At 31.2% G+C, this 9440-nt stretch overlaps 1 long non-coding RNA gene across 2 annotated transcripts; it reads right to left on the reverse strand.

The window, feature by feature from the left end:
- Window positions 1-964: 964 nt before the first annotated feature.
- LOC141453648 (uncharacterized) lies at window positions 965-9168 on the reverse strand. Of its 2 annotated transcripts, none has more exons than XR_012458107.1 (5): window positions 9085-9168; window positions 8625-8825; window positions 3429-3560; window positions 2069-2218; window positions 965-1202 (listed from the first exon to the last, which is right to left on the reverse strand). It is a non-coding gene; the product is annotated as an uncharacterized lncRNA (long non-coding RNA). The 2 variants fall into 2 exon arrangements; XR_012458106.1 differs by having other exon boundaries at window positions 8621-8825.
- Window positions 9169-9440: the final 272 nt, after the last annotated feature.

Below are 9440 nucleotides of genomic sequence, written 5' to 3' on the forward strand. Positions count from 1 at the left end.
TGAAGCGCTATCGTTTTTGCTTGAAATTCTTTCATGAAATGTAATTTTTAAGTTGCGCTACTGAGTCGCATTTCTAAAAAGTTCTTTATTATTGTCTACCTATTGTTGATACCAACGATATTTATTAATATTTCTAAGAAAACCTTGATATTAGTATGAGGAGAAATAATGTGGTTGTGGGTCCACACCAGATTTGCTAACCAGGAGTTAAGGGCATTGATTAAGTGTGCAGGATGAGAATGCTGAGCTAGCATGAACTATATTTCTGTTTTTCCATTTGGTAATTTCTAAACATAATAAAAGGCAAACAAAACCAAATAGCACAAAAACAGAAAGTAATAATTCCTTAAATGTAAAGTAGGTTAATTTATTTAACTGCAACTTGAGTGCGTGCTAGTTGAAAGAATGTAGTACATTACTTGAACGTGGAATTGATGGTGTGGTTAGTTTGCCTCAAAGAAATGAGCGAAATGTTTTATTGATAACCAATAATGGAGACCAATATAAAATAATCTAGATTCCCATCTGTATTGGCTACGTATATAAGAACATTTTTTATTCCTTTGTAGCGACATATTACATGGCAGTGTCTGACACATAACGTTTGTAAAAATAAAAATTTAATTTCTAATGATATTCGACTTTTGACCTTATTCCTAAATACGTCGCAATTTAAGATAAACTTTATTTGAGGAAGAAAATGATAGATTATTAATCAATATGGGAGAGTTGTAGAAATATCGTCAGATAAAATAACTTAATACACGTATTGGTAATAGGCGAATACATAAATTGCTCAATATTTGTTTTCTACAATATGGGAAATTAGAGCCAATGAATTCTGTGACACGGACCTTCAGTGGATCTAAGCAGTTTTTGCTTTTAAATCGCTTTCAAATTAACTTTTGATAAAATAAATTTTGTTTTATTGTTAATAAACAACATATTTCTTTTTTCACCTGGGATTAAACCGCATATATACAAAGTTTTTCGCTTTATTTCTTTTGTCATATCAACACACCAATGGATATTTCCTGGTCAAAGCAATTAGAGCGATGAACTTTGTACCTTGCTGCTGTGTATCGGCCTTAAACAAACATATCTCAAGCAAAGCTTAACAGTCGAATTTACTTTTTCTGGCATTTGTATACATGTCGAAATTTGAATTTGAATTGGTTTCATTTGGAGCGGTATCCATGCATCTTAAGAAGGAAATCATAAAGTTAAGCAAAATTTCATAAAAGTAAAATTGAGATAAATTCATTCAAGAACTTTACTGAAGAGCGAAAAATTTAGATTACAACTGTCGAGCTTCTACAACTATAATATCAATAACTTTAAATGGGACAATGTTATTGGCAACTTTAGCTGTAGCTACAGTCTACTGTAAGTGAGGAATGCAATAGAAAGAAACTTTTGAAAGTTAATATGATAACCGCATGACCATTGTATCATTGTCAATATTCCCTGAGATGGATGGGTTTTTAAGTACGGCTTTGAAAGATCTTCTGGCTTTCCCTTCAAGATCTGTCATGTGATAAATGTAAGTTGAAAGATATAAATAAAAAAAAGAAGCAAAAAAAAAAAATACTTTTACCAGATTGTGCTAAAACTGAATTAATGGCTGGCTATTATATTATGCATTTCGAAATTGGGGATAATTTTTGAACCACCTTCTAAAAAAGGCAAAAGGTTAAATAAAATTGATTATAATTTGAATTTTTAACCAATGTGTAGTTGGCTTGAAATTGTTGCCTGCAATGTAGTGTTTTGAATTAATTTATATGAAAATAAATTAACAAAAATACTAATTAAAGAAACTAAATAAATATAATAGTTTTTACATAAATATAAAAATCAATTAAAAGCGTACAAGTCAGTTCGTGACATTTAAGTAAGAAAACCTTTAGTTTTACATAACTACAGTTGCTAGATATCGATTGATTGTGACCTTAAGACTACAATTATTTCTATTCATTATTAACATTTTTGGTATACATTGATAATTGATAAATAGTCTTGAACTTAACTAGAAATTCTTCGGACTCATTTGTCATGCAAAGGATACGTTCAGGAATTTAAGGATACTTATTTGAAGCGTATTGATCTCTGAATCAAATTATTGTATATGCCTCAAGAAAGGCTAGCTCGTTTCTGTCACAAAGCATTACTCGTCAACTAGATAGCATTAACATACTCTTCAGCTGGTTAGCAAATCCTTGGGTTGTATAGAACGCAAATAATCATGATTGATAAATCAATATATCATTAAAACTAATTATATTTATACATGTTACAGCAAATGTCCTGTGACAGTCATTTCTTTCTCGGAATTTTCATATATTGCGGGTCCAATAAATTTGTCTTACAGGCTGGCGCATATACTGAGAGCGTGTAAGGTATAACATAGTCTTTCCAAAGAGAAAATTTTAGCCAAAACTCCATGCAAGTTCAGAATACCTCTCTTGTAAGAAATATTTTTATGGAAAGTTCGATGAGTGATAAAAGAATAGAACTTTATGTCGGCAATTGTAATGTCATTTTCTTTTTGCCACAAAAAAATACAAACTTTTTTTAAGAACCCAAATGCTGGCAAACCTTTTGGAAGAATTAATTATGGGAGACTTAGGAGTTCCTACGTAAATAAGGATCTTTCTTTTAACTTTAAAGTGTATGCGATCTGCAGACAGGAAGAAGAGCCTTAGGATTTGTTTGAAGTCAGACTTGAGATGTTTGAGATCCTAAAACGATAGAAGGGATATTAGCCGACTGGGAGAAGATCCAATCTAGAGCTACATTACAGTATTTTGTACTATTTTTCTCAATTAAAAATTAAATTTAAATTCCCTCTAATCAAGAAGATTGATGGTCATTCGCGATGAGAATATTATTAAGTGGTGAAATTCACTGCCCTGAGCTCACAGCTACCGAGCCAGCTCCCAGGCTGTGTTTGCCAGTATTATTCGCCAGTATTCGAAACAGGATATCATTTCAAGTGCATGGAATGATCACATTCCTTATGGTGCCGATTTCTATCCAAGATCCGGCTTGTTAAAGAAAAGCTATTTGAAGTAATTATTATTATATTTTATTTTATCGCTTATTTTTGTGTGTTAAATATTGTTATTTATATTTCTAACATCACCATCCATAATGATCTCAAAATCCCTTTCGTTAAAGATCTTGTGAATACTTGTTTTCTTAAAATTTCATTCCTCTACAGCAGCTCATCCTTACACCCTAAACGAACACTAAGTATCCACTAATTATAATCCAGCAAATTAATTCCTCTAAAATAGATTGCAGTAAATAATTTGCAATAATTTAAATTCTCTTTAGGAACTTCTAATAATCCTAGTTAAAATCATTCAGGGAAGTAATTATCCTCCACTCCTACTTTGTTAAAATAAAAGTGGATTAACATTTACCATGGCGACAATTATTCCTTGATAGAGTTTTTGATGAGATAAGTCTGGATGATATTGAATATAGCACGTATCATTGGTCATGAGTGACCATGAGTAAAACGTGGTCATCTGAGGCCTGAAGCGCATGCTCGGCTGAAACATTTGGTACGTTCATGAGACTTGGATCTCATAGAATCCATAAAAAATTGATTCAATTTTATGCAACCATTTATTTGAATAATTTTTTTTTTTTATTTTTCGCTAATTAACTTCTAGATCGGAAGCGCCAAAGTGATTGTCACTTAATATTAATTATTACTGTTATATTTTTGAAGAAAGTAAAATTCATCTTTAAAGACTGAAAGAAGAACTAAGTGTGGGGAAAAAAATTAAAATTACTGATGAATAGAATTGTAAATTTCTAAGGCACATTATGTAAATGCAAATAACCATTTTCTTTTGGAAATGATGTAAAGAAAAATTAGTCGCTACATTACCTCTTACGAATTTTTACTCCCTGTTAGAAAAATGGGTAATAATATGCTATTAGATTGAATGGGCTGGAAATGATGGTACATCTATTCAGAATGAAGGAATATATAACCAATACGCTCGCTTTAGCACACCTTTTACGGCAATTTTAGTTGAATAAAAATGGATATTGTATGAGCATGCATTTAGTCAACTATTTACTTTCATAATACACTCAAAGAATCATTTATTAAAAGCAAAAAACAGAAATGGTTTCAATGACTTCATTTAGGATTGATATAACACTGTAATCTATCTGTAGGTTTATGTAGAGAGAAGCTAATGATCACCACAGCGTCTTTAAAAGTCATTGTGCGTTCATTTTCTGTAGACAACAACGGTAAAGTGTAGAATGTACATATATGTATGATGATGATCTAGATCCAGACGTTTGCTAAACTCAAGCAGTTGTTAACCTATTAACTCATCTGCACGCCAGATTTTGTTGTGTGAATGTTATTCGTGTTATTAGGCAGGGGTACCCGCATGAGCTACATGATCATTGAAAAAGTATTTAGTACTTTTCCACCACTGGAGTTACATAAACCTAGATGTAATACTTTATTTAATGCAATCAATGAAGCTTTAATTATTTATTTACTTTTGTTGGAACTAATTCGTGTGGTCTGCGGTCGTATAATCGAAAATCGAAATGTTAAATAGAAAATGCCGCTTATCGAAGAAGATTCATTACTTTCTTTTATATAATTTATTTTTGTCTTAGAAGCTTTCAGTGGATTCAACATAACTTAATCGCAGATAGACATCTTAATGATTAGGTTACATTCATTTTATTCTTGTCTGATCCAGGGTTTAGATCTAATACTATTTCTCAGCAATGTCACATCCCAAAGGTTTTTTGCGAGGATTCTTATTTTCATTAGGATTTCTCCAGCTATCCTCCGTACTTCAAAATTCTTTCTCTGGTAAAATGAGTTTGGATTCACTATTGCACTTGATAAAATGGGTCAAGTCTTATTCTTGTCTTAAAAACGTTTGCTACCGGTCCATCTTTTTACGTTTCCACCAACATTTAGGTATTTCTCTATCTTAATAATTTTTGTCTGTTATTACTTTCTTAGTGCTAAATTTCATTCTTAAACTTTAGGTGGAATCCATTGCAATTTTTTTATTTTTGTTTGTTACGAATTACTGGTTCGGAATTCCGTTCAACAATAAATGAGAAATAGTTTAATATATTTTGCTTTTTGTATTTTTTTTAAAACGATTCTAAACTTGAGTGAATAAATGTTTCTAACTTTCTGTGGGGATTCTAACTGTCAGAATTTAGGCATCCTCAAGATAATAATAAAAAGGACTACTGTAATTTTGTAGATTTTTTTCACTTTAACAAACGTTTGTTTTTGTTTTATAGAGGCACATAGCGATGACCAATAATCCGAAATGTACAATTTGGGTTGAAAGTTGTAGTTCAATTCTATATAAGTTTGATAAATTATTTCTTAAAACGTTTGTATCGCCTCTATTCCAGCAAGTGTATTTTAATAAAGTGGATTCTATGTAAGTTGTTTTAGTGCAGAATCAACTGTGAAAGAAATGGAGCTGTAATTTTAATTTTTTCGAATAGAATGGAATAATTGCCGACGGCAAACAAGTTTTTCTGAAACGGTGGAAACACATGTGTACAAATTAATGACATCAAAACGAGTTATATGATATAATAAAAACAAGCACAGTTGATATAGTAGCCGCTTTAACAAAATAATAAATAATTTTATATTACTGAAAATATGTGTCTAAAATTAAACCAGTTTAAACCGATGAAAAAAACAAGATTAAGTTATCAATAAATTAAATAGACAGATCCGGGTTTCCACTAATATCTATCTAGCATTCGCAATATATAACTAATGCGGGTTTAAAATGTGTACATAAATACAAATATAGAACTTTCACATTCCTAAGACAACGGTTAAAAATCAAGTGTCTCTGTAAATTGTATTTACTTACTGTGCACAATGTGTGAGATCATTTCCCTCATTCTGAGTAAACTGGCTTTTATTTATTGTCAGAATTTATTTTATGTTTACAGTATTATTGAACCGGATTTATTACTAGGAATTTTACATTATGGGTCAAACTTTTATCGGCTTTTAACTCCAATAATCAATTGTATTGCCATTCTATGTTCCTTTTTTCTGTTTAAAGGAGTATTGCGAATCAAGCAAGCAAGGACGTCCTGGTTAATCCAGAAATCTAATGTTCACTTTCCCTTACTTGTGTAAGTAAAATCATATTTCTTGTAAAGGAGATGAATTCAGATTTATGAAGGTCCAGAGATATTAACACTTATTACATAATATTTGGTTTTGACTTCTGTATGTAGATTGCAAAATAGGCCAATCTTTATACCATAATTGTTTGATTGAATCGCATTAAAATTAAGAGTAAATTCTTTCTTGGAAGTTAGTTGATGTGGTTGTAGATTTGAGGACACGATAGCTCTTCTTTTTTTTGTTTATCTTTAGTATTATCCACTTGACCATTTTTTTGTGCATAAAATTTAATTTTTAATTTTATATCTTTACAAATATTAAAATATTTCATTTGAAGTAAAAGAAGTTATTCTTACCATGATAGATTTCTACCAGTTATTTTAATTCTTTGAGGATTGATTTGATTGGAGGAGATGTCATATAGAAAATGGCTCATTAGGGTATTGTACATGTCTAACATTGCTCAATAATAATTATAATTATAATTAACTAAACAATAATATTAATTAATAATAGCAATGAAAATTAGGTTAGTTAATGGAAGTGCCCCTTACGTCCAATATAAGCTTCAACCTGTATTTGAATGTTACGTTACAGAACAGATTGTTCTACGACCGGATGTTGCTCATTGACAGAACAGTCCGAATACTTATCGACCTGAAGTTCTGCTGTACGATAAGGAGTTTCGGCAAGTGGCAGAGTTCCATTGGGATTAAACCAAAATATTGACATCCAACTGTAAAAAAGCGGTTAAACAGATGTCGAATTGTCGGCAAATGTCTTTGTGATCATTAATAATGTGCTCTGGGCTGGTAACCTGTACATTGTTAAGGTTATTTGAGATTCAGAAAAGAAATAATAATAATAATAATTAGTAAAAGGAAGAGATTAGCGTACTGGACTTCTGCGCGCAAATCATGGGCTCGAATCCCCAGCTGCTTGCTCTTAGATTTTCTCTTTTTAGGAGCTTCTTACAGCTTCCTATTTGGTGTTGCCTGCAAAGAGAGAACACTGTTCGGCCTTGCAATGAAAGAAGCTCCAGGCGCCGATGACTTTAGATGAAAATATCCTTAAATCCTTTAATTGAAAAAATAAAACAAAATAATGTTTATCTAAAATATGCTTTTGAATAGAATAGCTTCAAAAAGTGTCAATTTCTAGTGTCTTGTTTCTAACTCTCAATATTCTTGAATAAGTCACAAATTTTTATTAGAATTCGTGATTTTAGCAACTCCTAGGAACTGAACATTAACTAGCGCATTTACTTCAAATAATTTCCCAAAAAGTGTAATTTCAAGCGGATTCTAGAATACATTAGACTGTACATTAAAGTGATGCTGTGATTTAATGTGATCTTAAAGTAATTTAGTTAGCAAATTAATTAAAACACTGACAGCTTGCAAGTTTTTTACTAGACCCTCTCTAGGAGATGTGGTAGTACGATCGAAGTACTGGAGTTAGCTCTAAGCAAAAGTCCTCGTAACTGAGGGAAAAAAGCATTCAATGCGTACTTAGTTAAGTCTAACACGTTTAGTAATCAATATCGTTTAGAAAATCAACGTTAGCTGTTTGATAAATTACTGAATGATGTTTTTTAATCACTCAGGCATAATCCAGATTATAGAAGCCAGAATTTCATCAGAAACTTGGAAGTTCACGCTACAATCTGAAGTTCACGATTATCCTAACTTACAGCGAAGAACATGTGTGTACGGAAAGAAAGATAATTATATAAAATTTTCATTGATCACTTACACAAAAAATATTAATATATTTAATTTATTACAGTTTCTGAAAGAATCGTTGAATGTGAATGGATGAATAAGAAGGGTACAAGACATGGTAGCAAAGGTTGATGAACGATGGCATTTGATGTGGAGGTACTTTCAGTCTTAACGTAAGCGCAGCTAAATGAAGAAAAGCAAAGAATGGTATTCGTAAAATTACTTTTCTAACTCGTAACAGAATTCTATTTTGATTAGATGAAACTTCTTCCTTATCCTTGTTTAATGGATTGGACTGATCTCTCCAAAAAAGCTGCGATTCACTACTTCTTATGATTTGCTAGAGACAGTTTCGCTTTCTTGCATTGTATTCTATTAATTTTTTTTTTTCACTTACCTGAAAACCTCTTTTGGTTTACATCAGTTTCATATGACTGTGCAACCTTATTTTCAGTCGAGAACAACTACAATAGAAAGAAGTTGCTACTTTGGAAAACAAGATTTGTAATCTTGTGGAAGCGACTGGTAAATTAAGTTAAGTGAGACTTTATTTGAAATTGTAGTATTTCTTTATTCTGTTGCTTAAAAAAAGCACCTGTTTAACAAAGCACGTTTGAACAAACCTACATTTAGTAGTAGTAGTAGTAAGAAACAAATAGGTTGGTAAACGTATTACAATAAACAGTTACTATTGTTTGACTAATGTAACAAATTTCGTTACCTACTTATGGTGGTGTGCTGCCTGTGCAATAATGTTCCGGCCCAAAACCACTTTACCACTTTATATCTGGTATTAACCCTTGATAAATGGAGCACACTATTGGGTTGTGGCTACATTTTGAGCCCTTCTTCTTCTCCCTCGGCGCTAACATGCCATGGATTGATGGATTCCACTAAGGTGGTCCATTAGGATCCAACAAGCACTCCTAGAATATTTTTTTTTTTTTAGTTAAACAACATTTCTCGCCACATTCTGTAAGAAGTTTGTATGTATAGTTTTAGAAATTTCCATTTTTAATAGGTAATTGTTATCGATTTTTACTCTTTACCTTGTTGCTTCTTTTATTATAAAAAGAATACAAACAATGTTCAATATACAAATGTAATATATTGTAACAAATGTTTAATAATTTTGAAAATAAACATTTGTAAACTAAAGCTAAATAGTGAAACGTATAAACTTGCCAAGGCTTTTCAACGAGGGTTGGAAATCAAAAGAGGGTTAATTCTCCCTTCACACGTGTCACGTCAGCATAAAATTAGCAGCGGTAACCATGGCAATAGAATATTGCATTACTTTCACTAATTGTTTAATCAAATTATTACAATGAAGTAAAAAATGTTTTTACTACTATTCCTTCATAATCTACTTCTACACTGGAAATGTGAATACATTTTGCAATTATGGTTCAATAAACAATATTTTACAAATTTTTTTTTTTTTTAATTATCCTTTTAATGTAATTTACACCTGTACCTACAGAGTACAATAAGTAAATGCGATAAACGTATATTAATAGCGTGGCAAACGTGAATGACGG

Source organism: Rhodnius prolixus, unplaced genomic scaffold (assembly GCF_049639745.1).
Source record: "Rhodnius prolixus isolate KJV_2025 unplaced genomic scaffold, Rpr scaffold_3, whole genome shotgun sequence".
In the NCBI taxonomy this organism is placed as follows: domain Eukaryota; kingdom Metazoa; phylum Arthropoda; class Insecta; order Hemiptera; family Reduviidae; genus Rhodnius; species Rhodnius prolixus.